The 23,861-nt window shown below is 36.0% G+C and overlaps 1 long non-coding RNA gene across 2 annotated transcripts in view; it reads left to right on the top strand.

Moving 5' to 3' along the window:
* The window catches only part of LOC136832880 (uncharacterized), a 386,429-nt gene that overhangs the window by 184,176 nt on the left and 178,392 nt on the right, over nucleotides 1-23,861 (top strand). For both annotated transcript variants that reach the window (XR_010851346.1, XR_010851345.1), the window contains one exon: nucleotides 19,887-19,971. This is a non-coding gene — a long non-coding RNA (uncharacterized lncRNA). The remainder of the gene's footprint in view (nucleotides 1-19,886; nucleotides 19,972-23,861) is intronic.

Here is a 23,861-nt window from a genome sequence, read left to right as displayed (position 1 = left end):
AGTTTTGTTGATTATTTTTGGACATCCTAAGTCATATATTTCCCAGTCTCTATCCAAATCTAATGATATTCTCTGTTCCAGGGACAGGCATTTAACACTTAGACTGTAGATGGTAGAAAACATAAATGAATACAACAGTAATCAGGAGGAAATTTCTGATTCCTATTTATCACCTAGAATGTTTCTTTACTTTACTCCTTGCTTGAAAACGACTGATACAACTATTGCTACTGTAAAATTATGTGTATGAGTTTGTGTAGGTAAGAGTGTCGGCGTATATGTGAGTGCGTGTACGCGCTGATATCTGAAATTGTCCGGATATGAATATGCTACAGTGCCTGTGCATTTTTGCAAATTTATTATCCAGCTGTCATTGTTTTATCGTTCAAGACTTCTTTTCCGTTTGAGGTACAATAATATCAAGAACTGTTTGCAAATGTCAAATTTAAATGCATTATAGGGCTAGTAAATACTTGTTTCGCCTTACAACAGAAATAGAAGAAGTACCCTTTTTCCAAGAAATTTTCTTTGTATCATTATTCAGTTCATTCTTAAAGCGAGTACGGTTTCGTAACTGTATCTTTGGTTTGATGAGAGTTTAATATAAGGTTTTAAAATCGCCCTTTAGAAAAGACATCTTTTTTACATTCATTCATCCTACTTGAAACTATGATGTTTTGGAAAAGGCAGGTATTGCCATTTAGATCTCTTTCTATTTAAAAGTAAATGCTTCTACATACGTTTGGTGATTCATATAATTACTAAGGTGGCAACTGTTAAGTATATTTTGGCACATACTGCTATCCTCAAGTTTTCAAAGGGTCACAGAGAATGCATCAAACATTGCTCGGAAAGCAAAGCCAACTTTAACCAGCACATTAACGAGAGAGAGAGAGAGAGAGAGAGAGAGAGAGAGAGAGAGAGAGAGAGAGAGAGAGAGAGAGAGAGACGGACGGGATAACTCGGGAATCAGTGTAGCTAACATAATTTCATCCGCTCGATTCTGTTATGCATTATGGATCAGCTTTAACGTCGTCATGCAAGGCTAAGTGGGCCTTGGAGGGCCCAGGTGGAAAGGAAGATGAAATGCAAAGAGTAGAAGAAGAGTCATTAGCATGTGAATGGGTTCCAAGTGGGTCACAACTGGAGTGAGGCGAAGTTGTGATGTCTGGGGGACATTTTTAAGAAATGGTAACATCAGGAAATCAAATTATTTGAGCGCATATGGCAGCCCCAAACACACTGCTCACACACACACACACACACACGTAAACACATGTAAAGAAAGGAACTATATTATTATTATTATTATTATTATTATTATTATTATTATTATTATTATTATTATTATTATTATTATTATTCAGATGATGAACCCTACTCATATGGAACAAGCCCACCACAGGGGCCATTGACTTGAAATTCAAGCCTCCAAAGAATATGGTGTTCATTTGAAAGAAGAAACAGAAGGTAACAGGAATACAGAAAAAATAGATCAGTTATTGGAAAAGAAAATGTAACTTAACACAGTAATAAACCAACAGATAGAAAATGTAAGTGAATTATTAAAATGCAAGGAGCATTGTTTTAGGAAACTGGGGATCTGTTTATACGAAGGAAAGAGAAACGACATGCAAGTAATAAAAAGTGAAAAAGGAATGATGGAATAATTTGACAGTGATTTCGCACGTATATGCAAATAGAAATTGGATATCATGAATTTTTACGCGATCTATAATTATCAAGAGTCCTCATATAGAGGAGAGTGTATGAATATATCATTTCAAAGGTAAAGAGGTTGTTATGATTATTATTATTTCAGTAGATGAAACCTATTCACATGGAACAAGCACACCAAAGGGGCCGTTGACTTGAAATTCAAGCTTCCAAAGAATGTTGGTTTCAGCCTCCCGCCGCGGACCCCACACTGCAGCAGTAACTGATCATGACACAGAACCAGTGATTTTTCATCGCCCGGGGGGGGGACAAGAACCCGCGACATGTGAGTGGGACGCTAACGACTACTGTATACCAGCGGATCAAGAATCTGTTGAAAACTCTAAGAATTATAAGCAAATTGTGGTGAAGAGAAACTGAACCACCACAAAAATCTTTTGTTCAATTTTTTCGCCGGCAGTCACAAGGATGACAAGATTTGCATCTTTCCCAGATTTCATGGAAGCCATCCAACGAGCTCTATTTACAAATCAAAAGAACTTGTGGCCACCACCTTATACATCTCTTGATGAAATATAATAGGCGTTTTGTTCTCGACGGACTAATGAGCAGAAAGTCGAGGTTCTCAGTTCTCTACAACCTAACAAGAATATCGACAAAAGATTACTTAGTTAGCATCTGTATCCAGGCCTGTATCCTTGCTGGTTTGAAGGCTATGTCTGAGGAAGCTATTTGGGATAATAAATGCATAAAACTTCCTCATCCCACAGAAATATGGCATCAAATATGATCCATTATGCCGTAATTCGGGCTGCCTTGGGAGCGTTGCATTCGGCTCTCCTGCCGAGCGTATGTTAGTGGGTTTTGGAAAGAAAGCCAATGTGGATGATGAACAAGGCATTCACCGGATGCAAGAAAATACAGTTCTTGTGTTGAGTGAAGTAATGTAGACAAGATAGATTGTTTATAAACAAATCAACGTTCTCACTAGACAGCGAATTGGAAACATTGCCCCTCATATTTTCTTTCAGTCTTTACATATCTACCAAGTTCCTCATTGGATGGGTCGATATCGTATTCGGCTAGCACTCTGCTGGGCCCGCGTTCGATTCTCCGACTGGCCAATGAAGAATTGGAGGAATTTATTTCTGGTGATAGAAATTAATTTCTCGATATAATGTGGTTCGGATTCCGCAATAAGCTGTAGGTCCCGTTGGTAGGGAACCAGTTGGTTCTTAGCCACGTAAAACAAGTCTAATCCTTCGAGCCAGCCCTAGGAGAGCTGTTAATCAGCTCAGTGGTCTGGTTAAACTAAGGTGTACTTAACTTAACTTTACATATCTACCAGTCTTTCCGCATAAAGACATAATTCTTAAACTGTTTATTGATAAGATTACTTGGGCCCTTTTCATTATAAGAACAACCCCTCGCATCACTTCATTTTGTTTATTAATCATTTCCTTCACTAATTTATAAATTCATCTACCTTAACATAATTTAATTTCTCTTCATTACGGCGCTGAATGGCCTTCTTGGCCCCAGTGCCTGGGCTTTTGCCCTAAACGTCATACATCCATCCATCCTTTACTGATAACGCCATCGATATGTGCATTTCCAACAGATCCGGCCAAAAATACTTGAATGTTTTGGCAACTTCGCTGTAACGCATCATGAAAAGATTACATTTCATATTTTTATTGTACGTCTAGTGTTCTAGATGCAAATTCCTGAGATGTATGCTAGTATTGCACCAGCCGCCCCCTTTTTTTTTTTTTGCCGTCCCCGTAGGTTAGGGTACGTTGGGTTAGGTTAGGTTAGAATGGTGAGGAAAGTAATTTGGGTGTGGGAAACATAATGAGATTATTTTCAAGAAAATTCTATGGTTAATTTTTAAGATATGGCGTCCCGCTTTATTCAGGGAAAGGTCTCCGTACTCGGTTACATCTCGGGAAAATGCGTTCTAGATTTGACACCTATTCCTCAAATGGTTTCGGATGACAAAAGGATTTTCTTAAAATTCCTTCGAGATAAGATTTGAACCTTTATTTTCTCCAGAAATATTTTACCGTCTCTCATTTAGCGAAAAATGCTGGTTAAATGAATAGCCCTCGTTACCTTAAAATATTAAGCAAGAGGTTTATGAGCGTTCGTGACTTAGAATGACAGGAAGAAAATTACTCCATCTTTAACCCTTTTTGCGAAAGGGCTTCGCTTCCGAAAATGTCAAGGAAAGATTATTTCTCAAAACATTACGGAGTTAAGATATGCTCCAGAATCGCAATATAATTAAAAGCTCAGGTGGTTACTGAACTGAGACCACGTCTATCTAAAAATCATAGAAATTCCCAGAAAAAAAATTATATGTAGTGGATGCCTTCACAGTTATCAATATCGAACTGAATGAAAATAATGTCTGCATTAATACATTAAAGTGATATAAAAATAACATCTTTAATCATAAGCGTTGAATACATTAACAAAAAGGTTTTACAATGTTTTACACTAGGGGGGAAAAGACCATACCTTTCAGAACTCTAAGGTAACGGTTAGTTAAAGAAAGATTTATAGAAGCAAGTACTACCGAGTCATAGATAGCGCTGGGCATTTCATACCTTTCCCCTACTTGACCTAAAAAGGAATAGTTTCGTTCTGTGGACCTTTCTGTATTTATACTTCTACCTTTGCTCTCTTCCCATTTGTGTGAATTTCAGTTGATAGGCCTGTTACTTCAGTCTTTGTTTACTCTAGAAGTCTAATTCTTTGTCGCCATTTTCTCGCACGTTTGGTTTGTCCTAGCTTCTATAACCTCTGTCACTTAATAGGATTATTTTGTTTAAAATAAAGTTCTTTTTATTCTTAATGCATTAGGTCAAAGGGATCATTTTGATGCATTTGCCCTATAAGAATATTTATAATCATTGATGGCTCGGATTGCGCCACTGCAAAAATCCGGCAGCCTGTCAACCTAACGGTCCGAAAAACCCAAGAGTTTCAGTAGGAGAATAGGTACCAGCCCTCGGGCTGGGAAGTTAAACAGTGGGCCTAGTGACACACTGGCCACATGTCATAGGCATTGGGACCTGACCCCCCACTGGCTGTCGGCCTAAGAAACAGGAGATCGGCGTTGCCCTATGAGCCTACGGAGACCCAGGAGGACTTTAACTAAACTTTAAACGATAATGGAAAACGAAACTAATATTTATAGAAAACGTGAAACTAACATTTATAGGAAACGTGAAACTATTATTTATAGAAAACGTGGTTGCCCACAGACACCGTCAACTTTTATGCAATAAAATGCAAGTATCAAATTGTAACCGACGCATCAATCACTAACTGAAAAACAATATGGAAAAGGGGATAACGCTGCAATATTCTGGCTAATTTTGTGCATTAGACCCTGCGGATTGCCCAATTTGCGTTGAATGGAAGGTACTAAGAGGAACTATTAAACGCATTACCTTTCACAATGGCAAATGTGTTTATTTGCATTTTGACCTGAAACTTAATAACGGGGAGTGAGTATTATTTTTCCCGTACCAAATGGCAATATGGGTCATGATTATGAAAAGTGAATTTAAGGCTGAATAGTTCGCATTGGCCTAATTAGGTATCAAGTGTCGTTAATTAACAGTCCTTTCGTGGTGATTCAGTTACCACAAAAATAATATAGCCAAAAAGAGGATATATATATATATATTATATATATATATATATATATATATATATATATATATATATATATATATATATATATATATATAAAAAAGCCACAATAATGTATATGAGCAGTGTATTTTTCCAAAATACAAAAAGGGGTTAAAAAAAGGGGGGGAGCAAACGGTCGAAAGCCCCCCCCCCTCTTTACTTTTACCCTTTTTGTATTTTGGAAAAATACAGCTGCTCATATACATTATTGTGGCTTTTCACTTATTATTTCCGGTCACATTATAGTGATGTACCATATATATATATATATATATATATATATATATATATATATATATATATATATATATATATATATATATATATATATACTGTATATATATATATATGTATGTATATGTATATGTATATGTATACAAACATATATATATATATATATATATATATATATATATATATACCACTATAGCAGAGTCCACCGCTCTTTGCAGCTAAGCCCCGCCCACTGCACGCCAGTGATTGGTTAGCTCTCGAGGGGTGAATGACGTCAAACTAGTTAGCAGTCCAAATGATTACCAGAACGGATTTGACTCCGTTCGGTCATGTTGAGCGTTGTGCATGAATGATGACACCACAGATTTGAGGTCCCGGAGTTGTGAAGTATGCAACTGATATCTCCGATAAAAGATATATTAAGCTATATTTCATTAGGAAGATATTGGATCATTATGTCTGTGCATCTTTTTTTAATTTATCATGCGGAGCCTAAATACACAAGCATCGTACTTTTTTTTTTTTAAATTGGTGTTGGCCTACATAAGCGATCCCACATAGGCCTCATTAATTGAAATGAAGCATAGAATTATGCAGCCATTTCAGATGTTAATGTCATTGAAAGATTAGTCCTTCACGTCAATTTCTTATATTTTGAGGCAATGACAGGTCATAGGACTACACATCAAATTCTTATATTTTGATGCAATGACAGGTCGTAGACCTACACGTCAATTTCTTATATATTGAGGCAATGACAGGTCATAGGACCACTCATTACATTCTTATATTTTGAGAACATGACAGGGCATGGGCTTACACGTCAATTCCTTATCGCAAATAGTTTTCTTCCCGTATCTGTTGGAAGTAGAGTAACTTTTAATTAATATAATAGTTTCAACTCCACGATACATAATGTGTAATATAAAGTGGAATGTACACATATAAGCAAGTGCACATGCACAGACATACACATACATGGCCATAGTAATTGTAACGCCACTTATACCACAGAGAATAAAAGTAAAACTTATGGGCACGTAGCCAATGACACACAGATCAATCATAGGACTGTCTCAGCCTTACACACAGCTATCAAACTGCTCTCAATGAAATGTATTGAAAATATATTTACAAAAGGGTAACAAATTATATTACTGTGATGAGTAAATATAAGGCTGCTGTAGCATTTCCATGAAAATGAAGGCTATGGTAGGAAGGCATCACAAGCTGGTTAACGAAATAAGAAAAAATAAATGATAGCTGAAAAAGTTATGCATGAGAGGATCCAAACCAGTCTGCGAGTAGCCCATGATAGTCATGTGCTTTTGGGGGCATTTTCTTATAGGTTACCCTGTTGGACAAAAGGATACATGAGCCAGTAAATATTCTCTCTCTCTCTCTCTCTCTCTCTCTCTCTCTCTCTCTCTCTCTCTCTCTCTCTCTCTAGTGTAGACTACATCCATAAAGATCTCGATTACTTTTAGTTAAAACAAATGACTAAATTTCAATTGACAAGAGTAGGCAGATAATTCTTTACACCAGTATTTTATGAATAGGTCTATGTTTATTCTGCAGTTGTAGGTCACCATATGAAAAGTTTTCGAAGACACAGAACTACAAGCACCATAAAAAAATAAGAATAACCACAATAAAACGAGTGAACAAAAAGACATAGACATTATGGGTCTACGTTTATTTCGAAAGAAGATAACGTCCTTAAGAAAATTCTCAGCAAATTATATCCAATATTACTCGTACAGCCTATTATAATGTAAAACTTTAAGTTAAACATAGTCATATACAGGTTTTGTAGAGTGCAGTCACTGATTGTCATCCCTCCGCATGTGTAAACGAGTGCAATGAAATCGATTTTATGACTGTTAAAATGTAGTTAAATTTCCTGAAATCAGTATGAAATATCAGTCTGCATAGGTCTGAGAAAGTCTTTGTGTTTAAGTTTAGAATGGTGAACACGCTTGACAACAGCAGAAGGTAATTATCATTGTCCAGTGATTCAAGTGCACCGATTCGAACGCAGACATTCCCCGTATCACCTCCGAGTTCAGGTGAACCTCCTATACGAAACACAACACTGTAGCATCGCGGAACGACTTCGTTCATATTTTCCTTTTTTTTTAACCACCTTTATTGAGATGCGTATTACGATTTTATTCCAGGGGATAATATAACGTTTTCCTTTTGATAATCTGCAGAACGTAATTTAGTTCGGTAAAACAACCATTGCAATATTAATGAACATGAAAAGAACCACAGACTAACCAACTTTTCGAAACTATTGCCAGCCATTAGTTCTAAGGGATGGTCATGACGTAAGCCGTGGGCGGGGCTTAACTGCAAAGAACACTGGACTTTGCTATAGCAGAGAAGATTGTAGAGCCCTTAGTAGGAGTTAATGACCTGTATATGACAGTTTAGCCCTCTCATATAAAGTCTTAAGCTGCATGAGAAACATTCAAATTAATTTATAAGCAGATTTAAGAAAGTAAAAATTAATAGAAATGCAGAAGTATGCAAACTTGATGCAATAAAGGACAGTTAACTTTGATGAAGCGGGTTCTTTCTCTCTTTCATGTACTATGTACATAAATGTATTTTATATACGTTTATGTTAGGTTGTATGTGAATAACTAGAAGAGCAAGTAAAAAATGCGCCATTCTGTACAGCGTATAATGCTGTATGAAACTCTCAGCCACGGCCTATGAAATTCTCAGCCGCGGCCCATCAAACTTTCAGCCACACCCCGGTGGTAAAGTGTTATTGTTGGCACCTATAGCGGTGCCAGACGCACGATCATGATTAACTTTAACCTTAAATAAAATAAAAACTACTGAGGCTAGAGGGCTACAATCTGGGATGTTTGATGATTGGAGGGTGGATGATCAGCATACCAATTTGCAGCCCTCTAGCCTCAGTCTGAGGACGGACAGAAAAAGTGCGGACGGACAGACAAATAGCCATCTCAATGGTTTTCTTTTACAGAAATCTAAAACGAGTAAGTTGTGTCATGTGTCCTTCCAAATAATTATGTCTTCGTTGTACTATATCCTGATAATCAACGTCACATAAATTGCTACCTAATCCAAGAACCTCAGAATTTGTGTTGACTTCATTTCCCTTTCATTTCCATTTCATGCCGTATTGGCTAAGGAGTTAATTCTATGAAACCCAATTGTCACCTTGGACTGCAGCTTCCGGAATTGCTAATGCAGACACACTACGCGAGTCTGGTGGGTTTCGAACAAGCAATGTTGACTGAGAATCAAATCAAGGGAAGACTTGTCTCCAAATCCAAGAGATTTGAAATTCCAAATTTGTTGTCCTGTTATGCCATTGTTTTGAATTGCACATTATGGGAGCTCGCCTTTAGGTTACGTTGCTTGATGCAGAAAACTTGTATGAATATTGATATATACGATATTAATGGAGTGCTGAGTTTTACTCATTCTTCTGATTCGTTGTAGTATAAACTTTTCATTTCACTAAAATGTCACTTAGCTGCTCCGCTGGTGTAGTGGTTAGTGTCGTGGTATCCCAGTCAGATTTCGCGGGTTCGCGTCTCTCCCTTGGCGATGAAAAATCACTATCCCTGTGTCATGATCAATTACTGCCGCAGTGTGGGTCTGCGGTGGGAGGTTGAAGCGAACATTCTTTGGAAGCTTGAATTTCAAGTCAATGGCCCCCTCGGTGTGCTTGTTCCATGTGAATAGGTTTCATCTACTGAAATAATAATAATAATAATAATAATAATCTCCTTTTATTCACATTTCAGTAGAGAACGAAAGGCCATGCCTTACAATATTTGCGACAGAAAAACGCCCTCGTATATAAAAACGCAAGATCACTGCATTGAATCAAGTTATCATCTGAAAGTAAACGAGCAATTACAACTTAGACAATATTCTGTTCCCTATACACTTACAAATACTAGGTATCATAATATACTTTTCTAATTGAAGAATTTCGGCGAAGTATTGTAGAGAATTCTGGCTATGCTTCTATAAAGACTGATACCCCTCTTGCATTGTAGTTTTCAATTAACTTGGAATGGAATTTCAATTGATAGGGAATGTATTTCCAACGCACGCAACGTAAGATTGCATAAGCGTTTTTCATTAACTGGTCCCGGGTAAGGAATTTCTACAATCGAATGACCTTTTGTGACTGTCTTTGGGAGCCACTTAATTCGCGGTATAAACCCGTCTGTCTAGGTTGCATAAGGTCTTTTTTTGTGAAGTTGCTTAATGTTAGAAGGGTTAGGAAGATAAATGTCAGTAGATGAATATGTTCTTGGTCCCGAGGCTCTGTGAATTCGTTCCGATTAATCTACAAAGCTGGTTTAAAATTCCTATCATTGGGCATTAGAGGCTCTCCTACACAGGACAAGCAGAAAGGCAGGTCAAGTGTGCAAGTAACTTGCTACAAGTGACTTGCCGTGGGTAAACATATACTTGCCTTTCCTAATTAGGTAAGTAAAGTAATTGGCAACTTGCCAAGCAAGCTTAGAGGCAAAGCAAGTTAATAGCCCGCAGTTCTGTTTTTGGGCAACTTGCCTCCCCACCCTCCATGCTGGCAAGCTACTTGCCACTTACTTGGCCTGTGTGAACACGTACTTGGTCGACTTCCTCTCCGACTCAGTTTGCCGGACAGGTATTGTACGCGCCAAATGTACATCACAAACTGAGAGGCTACTTGCTCAAATCACTTGTTGCGCGTAAACAACTCTTGCCATAACTACTGGCCTTTCAAAAATGGGAGCAGGCTACTTGCGCACTTGACTTGCCTCTCAATAGCCCCGAGTAAAAGAGCCTCAAGGGACAGGTAGATATCTCAGTATGAAAGGCTTCAAATTTTTCCACAAATAGTGAGAGTCAGCTGTTGTTTATGATCCAGTTTGAAATTGTATAATGGCTTTCCGCTAAGCTTTAAACAGTAAAGCCTCTTAGTTCACCGCGAGCAAAGAATCTTTAAAAGTATTCTTAAGCTTGGTAATCTGGTAGTTTTGGTAGCATATGAATCATATTCATGATAGAATAAAAAAAAATAGTATTACTGTCACAGATGTTTATATCTCACAAAATAGTGGAATCGATACTTTTATTTAAATAGCAATGCAATTAACCTTATATTCTAGTAACAAGCAAACAAACGGCAGCGGAGATCGTATTCAGACTGAAAGGTTCTTTCTTACAGTTGAAGCAAAGTTTCATTTTATGGAGAAATAGCGGAGGGATACAAATGTTTTAAAACTAATTATCAAACTGCCTAATCTCTAGTCGTCACACACCTGAAGAGATTTTTCTAATTAAAACTTTTAATGACATTCTCATGCTGTCTTTACCGTGATCCTGGTAATTGTATGTGGTGCTACTCTTAACCACCAGCTCTGGTATTCTTTGAGTCTCTCTCTCTCTCTCTCTCTCTCTCTCTCTCTCTCTCTCTCTCTCTCTCTCTCTCTCTCTCTCTCTCTCTCTCTCTCTCTCTCTCTCTCTCTCTCTCTCTCTCTCTCTATATATATATATATATATATATATATATATATATATATATATATATATATATATCTACTTATATATATGTATATATATTCTTATATATATATATTCTTATATATATATATATATATATATATATATATATATATATGCACACACTTAGCAATGTTATCTGTTTTATCATTCAAGTGGTTTAAAAACTGTAAGGTAAAATATAGTACTATAGGAAATTATATATATATATATATATATATATATATATATATATATATATATATATATGTATGTATGTATGTATATATATATACATATAATGTTCTCAAGGAAAAGGGGGTTATGCTGGTCATGTTAATATACAATAATATACATTAAACGACCCTCGTGTTCCTGCAATAGGCTGCAACCTAAAACACTGGTCACGTGATGTGTAGGGGAAGTTGTCCACTAAGCACAACCAGTGTGTGGAGAAGCAACTTCAAATCTAACCACTAAGCTATACGAACGGTGCAATTACGAAGAAACTGTTTTTACGTGTGCCTTGTTGTGGTGGTAACTTCGACCTTTATTGACTGAGAGAAAGTTAAAGATGCCTTTGACAAAAAGAAACGAGTGATTTCCAAAGGAGTGATTGACAGGAAGAGAAAAGTCAACGAGTGATCTTAGGATTTTACAATTCTTCAAGTTGAATATTGCAGAAGGTGGCTTAGGGGAGGAAATGTCACAAAAAGCCTTCGGATTCTTAATTAGTATTTTGGATCTCGTCAGTATAAATTTCATACATCGTATTGGCTAATTTTGAAATGCTAATAATAAACTAGAGAGAGAGAGAGAGAGAGAGAGAGAGAGAGAGAGAGAGAGAGAGAGAGAGAGAGAGAGAGAGAGAGAGAGAAGAAAAATAATGAGGACTATAATTACTTTTTCTATAGATTATCAGTACCATAAGAGATGGTACCCGAGCTCTCTTGATTAGGTTTTGATTACTGCTTGACAACGATAGAAAAGTTTTCCTCCATGAGACTGAATGAGGAACGTAGAACTGAACGTAGAAAAATTTAGAAAAATTATTTAATGATGATATCTGGGTTTTAAACACCTGGAAAGCATAATGGATCTGAAAACGAAACAAGTAAAAAATGTGCCCAAGTATCTTCGGGGCAATCGAGTTTTCTGTACAGCTTATAATGAAGGCCATCGAAAATAGATCTATCTTTCGGTGGTCTCGGTATAATGGTGTATGAGCCGTTGCCCATGAAACCCTCAGCCGGCCGTGGTGGCCTGTGTTCAGTTTGTGTTGCCAGAAGCACGATCATGGCTGATTTTAAGCTTTAATAAAATAAAAATACTGAGGCTAGAGGGCTACTAGTTGGTATGTTTGATGAGATGATCAACGTACCAATTTGCAGCCATCTAGCCTCAGTAGTTTTTAAGTTCTGAGGGCGGACAGAGAAAGTGCGAACGGACAAAGAAAGTTAGCACAATAGTTTTCTTTTCAGAAAACTAAAAGCAATACCACAATATTCGATCTCGTTTTATAAGTGAATCGAAATATATATATATATATATATATATATATATATATATATATATATATATATATATATATATATATATATATATATATATATATATATATATATATATATGTATATATATATATATTTTTTTTTTTTTTTTTTTTTCTAAGGCTAGACAATGATTTTACTGTACCATTTATGAACCAAGATTATATCTTACTGGTCCTCCAGTAACAACAGGAGAAAATGACAAGAGAAAACCCATCGTCCAAAATACGACAGGGGGAAATTGGATTCGGGTTTTCCCCCCTCGGAGTCGCGGCAGTTGGATGAATTATTCATCGGCTCAAAAATCCATTTGGAATTTGAGGCCTGTTATAATACAAATAAAGGGCTTTGCCCGCAGGCAACGCCTTGCGTCGTGCAATCAGAAAACACACACAGCCAGAGAGAGGTCTGTGGCAACTCTTGTGCTTACAGCTACGAAATGGATAAGATAATAGATATAAAAGAAATAAGGAAAATATTCTGAACTTTCTTTTTTTCTAAATTCATGACAAATCATCGAAATGGATAAGATATTAGATATAAAATAAATGTGAAATCATCTTAATTTTCTTCTTTTTTAAGTACATGACGAATCATCGAAATGGATAAGGTATTAGATATAGAATACATAACTTTAAGAAAATCTTAACCTGTCTAAAGTCATGACAAATCAACTTTTCAAGAACTGGTAGACAAAGTGATACCGAGAATGCAAAGGAAGGCTGAAGAGATTTCCAAACTAAATACTTGTACTTTGATTAATTTATTGTCAAAAAATTTTTTTTTAAAACACATCCAGTTTTAAGTGGATTAGAAAAGAGAAAACACGAGTAGAAGAGCTGAGATAAATTACGCTGAATTTAAGTCACTTAATAAAACATTCCCATCTACATAGACTGACTGTCCTCGACCTCGACTTTCATCCTTTTAGTAGTAAGAAATTCTCATCCTTACTGGAAGAGCATTAAGCTCACCACATACTGACAGTATAGTGAATACCCTCGGCTTATCAGGTGAACAGTGAGGGACCTATAACAATAAATCCCGTCTCTGTAAAGAACACTGTAAAGAACTATGTTGATCAATCGCGCATGCGTGACCACAACTGCACGATTCAGTTATTCATTGATATGCCTTACCTAAAATCAAACAAAAACTTTTCTGAAGGTCATCAATGATCGCACAATAAACGAAATGCACAAAGATTAAGATTTTGCACGCAACATATAAATGCTTTTGCAGTAATTGTTGGTAGTTAGTCAGAAAATATCTTGGCTAACAAAACACACTTCAGGTACTCATGTTTACTGGCTTTCTGACTGAAAGGAAATTAAAATACTTAAACAAACAGAAAATATTGCAAAGCAAACTTCAGCAAACGTTATTGCACGCAGACTTGTTCTGCGTATTCATCATGCATTTCAAGGAAATGCCCACAGAATTTACCTCCCTAGTAATTCCATCTCTGACATTTTTTTGTTTTGTTTTGTTTTGTTTAGGAAGGAAGTTTAAAAATTAAAGAATACTTACTCGACTGAGGCAGTTCTTGATGTAATGCAGACCTCATAAATGAAACGAGACAGAGAGAGAGAGAGAGAGAGAGAGAGAGAGAGAGAGAGAGAGAGGCAGAGAGAGAGAGAAATTAATAGCTTTAAAGCAGTGAGTCAGTACAAATCTCATAGAAATGAAACTAAAGAGAGAGAGAGAGAGATAGATAGCTTTAAAGCAGTGGGTCAGTATAAACCTCATAGAAATGAAACTAAAAAGAGAGAGAGAGAGATCGGTAACTTTAAAGCAGTGAGTCAGTACAAACCTCATAGAAATGAAACTAAAGAGAGAGAGAGAGAGAGAGAGAGAGAGAGGCATAGCTTTAAAGCAGTCAGTACAAATCTCATAGAAATGAAAGTAAAAAGAGAGACAGAGAGGGGTAGCTTTAAAGCAGTGAGTCAGTACAAACCTCATAGAAATGAAACTAAAAAGAGAGAGAGAGAGAGAGGGGGGGTTAGCCTTAAAGCAGTGAGTCAGTACAAATCTCATAGAAATGAAACTAAAGAGAGAGAGAGAGGAAACGGTAGATTTAAAGCAGTGAGTCAGTACAAACATAGAAATGAAACTAAAAAGAGAGAGAGAGAGGGGGGGGGTTAGCCTTAAAGCACTGAGTCAGTACAAATCTCATAGAAATGAAACTAAAGAGAGAGAGAGAGAGAGAGAGGAAGCGGTAGATTTAAAGCAGTGAGTCAGTACAAACCTCATAGAAATTAAACTAAAGAGAGAGAGAGATATTTAATTCATAGCTTTAAAGCAGCGAGTCAGTACAAACCTCATAGAAATGAAACTAAAAAGAGAGAGAGAGAGAGAGAGAGAGAGAGAGAGAGAGAGAGAGAGAGAGAGAGAGAGAGAGATTTAAAGCAGTGAGTCAGTACAAACTTCATAGAAATGAAACTAAAAAGAGAGAGAGAGAGAGAGAGAGAGAGGGGTAGCTTTAAAGCAGTGAGTCAGTACAAATCTCATAGAACTAAAATTAAAGAGAGAGAAAGAGAGAGAGAGAGAGAGAGAGATTTAAAGCAGTGAGTCAGTACAAACCTCATAGAAATGAAACTAAAGAAGAGAGAGAGAGAGAGAGAGAGAGAGAGAGAGAGAGATTTAATTTATAACTTTAAAGCAGTGAGACAGTACAAACCTCATAGAAATGAAACTAAAGAGAGAGAGAGAGAGAGAGAGAGAGAGAGAGAGAGAGAGAGAGAGATAAACCAAAGCACAAAAGGTTGTTTGAAGAGCACCGAGAGGGTTGTTTGTCAAAGTAGCGAGGCTTTTAAGAAAGGCAAACAAACCTCATTTCTACTCACCTCTTTCAATGGAGGCCCCTGCCAAAATACCTTTCAAACATTTCATAATAGAAACTCCAATAAAAAAAAATAAGTTCTTTATCGAAGACATAATGCTCAGACGATCAAATAGGTTTTTTTTGTTAATCTTTGCCAGTTTCATATCGTCTTAGTAAACTTTGTTTTTTGTTCACACTGACAGCTGAAGTTTATGGTACCGTATCCAGGTTTGTTTTTTTATCTTAACCCCTTTCTTTGGAGTATTATAAAAAAAAATGGATAAAGTTGACGCAAACTGATCCTCCCTCTTTTAATTTCTCTCTCTCTCTCTCTCTCTCTCTCTCTCTCTCTCTCTCTCTCTCTCTCTCTCTCTCTCTCTCTCTCTCTCTCTCTCTCTCTCTATATATATATATATATATATATATATATATATATATATATATATATATATATATATATATATATATATATATATATATATATATATATGCATTAAGCTACAAATGTCCTTTAATATCCAACTGTCTCTACCTCGGAAATAAATTTACTTTCCTATATGTTAGCCGAAGGGGAATTTTTTTAGTTGATAATAAGTTCGTTGTCTCGTGGGCTCGAACCACGGAAGACAAGAACTCAGGACTACAGTGACGCTCATTAAACCACACGGCCATCGAATTTGATATTAAAGGACATTTGTGGCTTAATGCTTGTATATGAATCACGGTGATGTGATAAAATATATATATATATATATATATATATATATATATATATATATATATATATATATATATATATATATATATATATATGTATGTGTGTATGTATGTATGTATGTATGTATGTATAATGTCTGTATATTTCTCAGTCCAAGATTTTTCCTTTAAAAAATTGTGTATCAACTTACTTTTCGTTTTAGATTATGAAAACTATCGTTCATTTCAAAATGAGCTAGATTTTGCTATTCAGGAAGTAATAAAACATAGTACAAGAACCTTGGAGCTATTGACATCCACACCGTAAAGAAATTAAATCTGATGAAGTCGTCTAACACGTCCATCGGAGCTGAGAATGTAAAGGCAAGCTAACGATCAATTTGCTTCCTCATATAATAGCCAAAGCACAGGCCTTCTGTCTTATGACTGAATTGGGATGAATAGGACCTAAAGGAGAAGGAAAAGCTTTTGATTCAAGTCTATAAGAGGAAATGGCTAATGAAGAGCCCTAGAGACGCGTGAGAACAACACTCCACACGAGGGCTTATTGAGCCTTACATGAACCTCAACGTGCATCTGATTCGCTGCTTTGGGATATACATGTAGGATTCTAGGAGTAGATATATAACTATTCTAATTATATGACCTCTCCTAAACGTCTGCTTCATAACTAGAATTTCCGTTAGGCCGAGGAGGCTATGCTTCTAAGCTTGCAAACATTGCTTTGGAAGTAAGAAGGATATGAAATATACAGGTAATAAAATGAAAACTATTCTTGGAAGCACTGAGGCGAATCAGATACATAGAGATACGTGTGTTGTAAAGTCGCGGATGTTGTTTTGAAAGTAAGAAGGATATGAGATACACTGGTAATAAAATAAAAATTGCTTTTGGAAGCATTGAAATGAAACGGATGCACGGAGGAAGACGTGTCTGGTCAGACATTCTCGTTTTGTATATTGTCATGTACACTGGGCTGTTATTGCTTTGATATTTTGACAATCATTTTTTCTTGCTTTTACGAACTCAGTTTTCTATTTATTATGATGTGAATAAAAGTGCGTATATACATACACACACACACACACACACACACACACATATATATATATATATATATATATATATATATATATATATATATATATATATATATATATATATATATATATATATCACCTTACCTAATGACGTTTAATAAAGGAATTGTTAGGGATTCTTTTCGTGTAACAGCTTTAGCTACAACTCGTGACTCGAAACACTGATATCCTATTTTCCTCTTGCTACCGAAAGAAAAAGAAAAATTTTATTTTCTTGCCTCTAAACTCCTTTGAAAATGTTTGACTCAAATATCCACCTTTTATTCTTAAAAACGTGACTTATAAAAAAAAAAAGTGAAAGTATTTAATATATCGCTGAGAGCCAAATGCAATACGCAAATTATTATTATTATTATTATTATTATTATTATTATTATTATTATTATTATTGTTATTATTATTATTGTTTCAGTAGATGAAACCTATTCACATGGAACAAGCGTACAAAAGGGGCCGTTGACTTGAAATTCAAGCTTGCAAAGAATGTTGGTTCCAACCTCCCACCGCAGACCCCACACTGCAGCAGTAACTGATCAATGATACAGAGCCAGTGATTTTTCATCGCCCTGGGTGAGACGCGAACCCGCGACATCTGAGTGGCATGCCACGACACTAACCACTATGCCAGCGGACCAGCTAAATGCAGACTTCATTACGTTTTAGATACACTGACAGTATTACCTTATAAGTTAGGTCACGGAATTCAATCATCGACAGAAAAGTGACTTAGTATTTAATGATAGAAAAGATGACAACAAATGAATACGATAATTTTTTACTTCCAAAAATGCACTTGATTCCGGTCACGTGATTCGAGTTATTTTTATCATCGTCGTTTTCATTTTCACTTAATGACAAATTACGAACCGAAAGCATTTTGCTCTTTGTATCGGAAAATTGGACTTTTACCATTACGTTGTTTTCATTAACGATCAATTAGCAGAATTAATAGAAATTCGTCATGCATGTGACTTCCTGAGAAGAAAAAAAGTGACTGCAAGAAGGGTGGAAATTCATTTCTTTATTGTATTAAGAGGAAGGTAAACACCGTAAAATAAAGAAGACTGAAACGAACCAGTCCTCAAAGATTTTTTTTAATATTCATAAATGCAGCGTTCCCGAAGGGGTGGGGGGCGGGGGAGGGTAATGCCGTCAGTGCACCTCGCGCGGTGCACCGTAGGCATTATTCAAAGTTCTTTGCAGCGCCCCTTCCGCGCCTAGCTGCAACTTGTTCCATTCCCTTTGCTGTACCTCCGTTCATATTCTCTTTCTTCTGTCTGACTTTCCATTCTCACTAACAATTGTTTTCCTCCTATTACGCCTTTCAAACTTTCTTACAGTTAACTTCCCTTTCATCGCTGAATGACCTCATGGGTCCCAGTGCTTGGCCTTTGGCCTAAATTCTATATTCCAATTCCAGTTCCAGTAGAACCAGTCCTCAAAGAATGTTGTAATATTCATAAATGCAGCGTGGCGCCTGCAAAACGTCTGAATGCACCATATTAACACATATCAAATTATGTTTACCACAATAAGAATGCTATCGGATTAAGACAGCTTGATTAAATAATCTTATTACAAATACATTAGATAATAAAGAGGAAAAAATAAAATAAACGCGATAATAGAAGAAAAAGACACATTAAGTAAATTTTTTTCTGTTTTCTTCTTGTTATGAACACAGTCTTTGCAAACGAATATTTTACAAAATATTGATCTTAGCTATGATCTTCAGCTAACAATAAGAAAATAAGAACAAACAATTCACCTAATGATACTTTTTACAAATTATTATTATTATTATTATTATTATTATTATTATTATTATTTTACCTACATGCGCGCTTATTCAGACTCGGCAAATTCATCCTTAAGGTTTCTTTGTTATCATCTAGATTTATCATCTACTTTCATTTATATTCAGTTAATGTCCTCTCAAAATACTTTTCAGCCTTTGCTTTCTCTTTTTCATCAGAAGAGCGGATTCATTTCCTTTGCCTGCAACACAGGGAATTCCTTTTCGATATGAAGCAACCGATTCGCCCGTCCCGTTTAAATTTCATTCCATTTTTTCTTGTCACGGTGAATTTTGTATCGAACTCTCCTCTCTCTCTCTCTCTCTCTCTCTCTCTCTCTCTCTCTCTCTCTCTCTCTCTCTCTCTCTCTCCCAGGTTCAGGAGTAATTATCTTGTTGGGTAAGCTAAACTTCAGGAAAATCCGTGTTGGTGCCTTTTGCCCCTAACTTTTCTTTCCGAAGTATTGTGGAGCATTTCTATTTCAGGAGAGGGGCTTTTCCATTTTTGTTTTACCCTGTATCGCGTCCATTTTTCACAACTTTCGTACACGAAGAAGACTTGATAAAACTGAAAAATAAAACATGATCTGTGTCATAATACTGAGACAGGCAAGGCTTGTAAGACAATACTATGATCAGTATTATCTAAAAAATTTGAATATATGAAAAATGATATGATTTCACCTAATATAATTGTAATGTAATGTGATTAGCCGAAATCATTAAAAAAAAAATTTTTCTACATTTTCCAGGCCTGGAAGTTCTCCTTGTGTTCCTCACAGTTTTGCGACGCTCTAAGCTGATAAATTCCAAGAAGAGAAAATAATGAAGGGTAAGGTAAGTACTCACTGATACTAATTTGAAACGTTAAGCATATTATGCTAAATTTTTTTCCAGTCTCAAGTTTGTAAAGGATTAGTGCTACTTTCAGAGTTCTTAAAGTATGGAAAGAATATTGTACAACTGGTATAATGGCCTAGTATGAAAAGTTTTAGGGTACCAAAGATTTAGATTACAAGAGGTTCATAGCCAAGAATTGCTGGTGATAAGTGTTAGACTACAAGATATTTATATCCGAGAATTACTGGTAATAAGTGTTAGATTACAAGATATTTATATCCGAGGATTGCTGGTTAAAAGTGTTAGATTACGAGATATTTATATCCGAAAGTTGCTGGTAATAAGTGTTAGATTACAAGACATTTATATCCGAGAATTACTGGTAATAAGTGTTAGATTACAAGACATTTATATCAGAGAATTGCTGGTTAAAAGTTTTAGATTACAAGATATTCTTCTTCTTTTTTTTTAACGTGCTTTTTTCTCCCATTTGTATGGGGCAAGCACGATACCTTCTTTTGAAGGACTTTGATTTGGCTCTGGGGTAGACTTTGTAGCCTTGATCGGCTGCCCTGCCTGTCATCGCCTAGACATATCCGAGAATTGCTGGTTAAAAGTTTTAGATTACAAGACATTTATATCCGAGAATTGCTGGTAATAAGTGTCAGATTACAATGGATTTAGATCCAAGAATTGCCGGTTAGCTCATTATTCATGTGCGTCGCAAAATGATCTAAAAGAGATCGAGATTCTGAAGGTTTATAAGACGGCTGTGTTGTGTTTATTTGTTTATGCACAGGGCCCGATTTAATGGGAAATGGGTTTGGCAGAATGCTGGGTCTTTAGCCAGATGGCAGCACCCCCTAGCCCTTATTTACTCGGTTTCATTGTCGTAACCATTTCAGAAATAGAATTGCATAAACCATCAAAAAAACACTTTACCACATTCTGTTGTATAGTAACTGAAATTTTAACATTTATTTTTCCAAAAACAAAAACTGAAATTTAGAAAAACCTGAAAGGCAAAGATACTGTCAAAAACGAAACCAGAATCCGGACAATGGTAGAATCACCCGGCCAAGACTTCTGCCAGCTGTCAAGTCCATTTCTTCTTGATTTTCACTGGCGTCACTGGTTTTCCCGGGTTTAACGGGGAAAACATGGGGTTAGAAAGTTTATGCTCAGCCGGACACATACACACACACACACAAACACACACACACACACACATATATATATATATATATATATATATATATATATATATATATATATATATATATATATATATATATATATATATATATATATATATATATATATATATATATATATATATATATATATATATATATATATATATATATTTATATATATATATATGTGTGTGTGTATATATATATATATATATATATATATATATATATATATATATATATATATATATATATATATATATATATATATATATACACACACAGTATATGCGCACCGTAACGAAATTGAAAATTTTATCGATGTGTGAATATAATTCAAAAAATGTTTGTACTTCCATAATTGTCCTTTCAAACTGTTTCTTCCTACTTCGTTGGTCTTTCCTGTTTAGCATTCTGAATACTCAAGCAGCGTAATTACTTTGTCTAGTGACCCCTTAAAATCATCTAACTAACTAATTTAATTTTAAGAGAATCTTGATTAATTTTTTCTTATCACTTACCATTTCTCCTTTTCGCTTCCATTTCTACTGTACTTTCCTTCTGGCTACCCTGTTTTTCTAATTACCAAACGTCTCCTGCAGTTTCAGCTTTTCTGCTACTTTTATTCCTTGTATCTTGTGTCCTCCTTGTATTTTTCCTCTCCATCCCCTCTTATCTCCCCTCCCTTCTCGCATCTCCTTCAGTCCCACTCGAATAATCTCTTCCTTTCTCTTTCCAAGTTGTACTCACTCTTTTTCTGTCAGAAATTCCTTTCCTCGTCGTATTTCTTCCCTTTCTGCTCTTCGAAATACTCTCTTTTTCACGTGTCTCTCTTTTCCTCTCGTCCGTCTCTTTTCATCAAGCAGTTCTCTTTTAATCTCTACTGTTTTAAAGTGTCCTACTTGCGGCATAATACTCACATCAACAAACGCTGTGTTTCATTTTCATTCGACACTGAGAAAAAGAAAGAAAAATTTAAAAAAACAATGAAAATTAGCACAATCACCCGCTTCGGACGCCATTTGTTGCTATATCCGAATGCTACAAAAGAATAGAAAAAAAAAACATTTCCCCGCTTTGTTATCGTTTCATTTCCTTCGGTTGCCAATGCGACCATGAGCTCCAGTAGGAATAAAAGGATAGTTTTAGATGTTTTTACACACACACTCTCTCTCTCTCTCTCTCTCTCTCTCTCTCTCTCTCTCTCTCTCTCTCTCTCTCTCTCTCTCTCTCTTCGTCTTTTGATTCGGATGCCTGCATTCTAAAGATTTTTGTGAAAGTATTAGTCACGGAAGAGACGTATAGTTTTTGATGTTTTTACTCTCTCTCTCTCTCTCTCTCTCTCTCTCTCTCTCTCTCTCTCTCTCTCTTTCTCTCTATCTCTCTCTCTCTCTTTGTCTTTTGATACAGATGCCTGCATTCTAAAGATTTTTGTGGAAGTATTAGTCACGGAAGAGAAGTATAGTTTTTGATGTTTTTACACTTTCTCTCTCTCTCTCTCTCTCTCTCTCTCTCTCTCTCTCTCTCTCTCTCTCTCTCTCTCTCTCTCTCTCTCCTTGATTCTGATGCCTGCATTCTAAAGATCTTTGGGTAAGTATTAGAAAACTATCGTTGAAGGGACTGGGAAAAAGTTCGTTGTGAGCCAGAATAAGCTCCTTAGAAAGTCGTTGCTACGCTGATTACTTTCTTGCGTAATGGCGAGAAGGTTTGTGCACGTGTGTATTTGACGAGCGTATATGCACGAATAGCTGCGTATAGAAGATCTACTACGCATATTTATTTATGAGATATGAGCAAGAATGAAGACTCAGGACATTGCTGGAATAAAAAAAAAATTTTTTTTATTGTATTCCAGGTTTTCTAAAAGTGTCTTAGCCTTTATGGGATGGGATAGACTAACTTCTAATTTATATCTTCAACATAAAAGTTAAATGAAGAAAAGTCCGGTGACTTATAACCATTTTTTTTAAAGCCTGTCGATACACTTATGTATATTTCCACAAATGATCATCCAAGGATAATTCAGTTTTGTGCCATAGAACTGTCAAAAGGAATATTGTCGTATAACAGCTTTTCTTAAAGCTTGTCGATAAACTTATATATATTTCCACAAATCATCATCCCAGAATAATTCAGTTTTGTGCCCTAGAACTGTCGAAAGGAATATTATCATATAACCCACTTTTCTCAAAGCTTTTCGGAATCTTACGTACATTTCCAAAAATTATCATCCCAAAATATTCCCAAGAACTTTAAAAAAACGTATAATTCATTCAGAATACGAGAAGGCTGATAATGATAAGCTAAATAACACCTGACCCACATCACAAAATCAAATATCCCGAGTTCTGAACCATAAGCGATTTCCGCCACAACTTCGAAAACGCCCGAAACTTTCGGCCGCAAAATCCGACAACAAAAATATCTTGCATCTTCTTTAACGACGCTGATAAGAGTTTGAGAATTTCGCCGAAGTTTTGGCCTTCACAAAACATTATACGTGATGGATGCGGCGACGAAGAAGAAGAAGAAGAGTGTCCCGCGTGGATAATCGTGTTAAGCGGGATAACGAAAATCCATTTCCTCGGGCTGGAAGACGTTCCTTTCATATTCCGAAGGGGTGTGTACACCTTTGCGTCCGTCGGATGTGACAGAATGAACCGTTAGACTTTTGTGGATGGAAACTTCGGT

This window comes from Macrobrachium rosenbergii, chromosome 50 (genome assembly GCF_040412425.1).
Source record: "Macrobrachium rosenbergii isolate ZJJX-2024 chromosome 50, ASM4041242v1, whole genome shotgun sequence".
Classification (NCBI taxonomy): domain Eukaryota; kingdom Metazoa; phylum Arthropoda; class Malacostraca; order Decapoda; family Palaemonidae; genus Macrobrachium; species Macrobrachium rosenbergii.
Note: the sequence above shows the minus strand (reverse complement) of the source record. Positions and strands in the feature narration are given on the sequence as shown.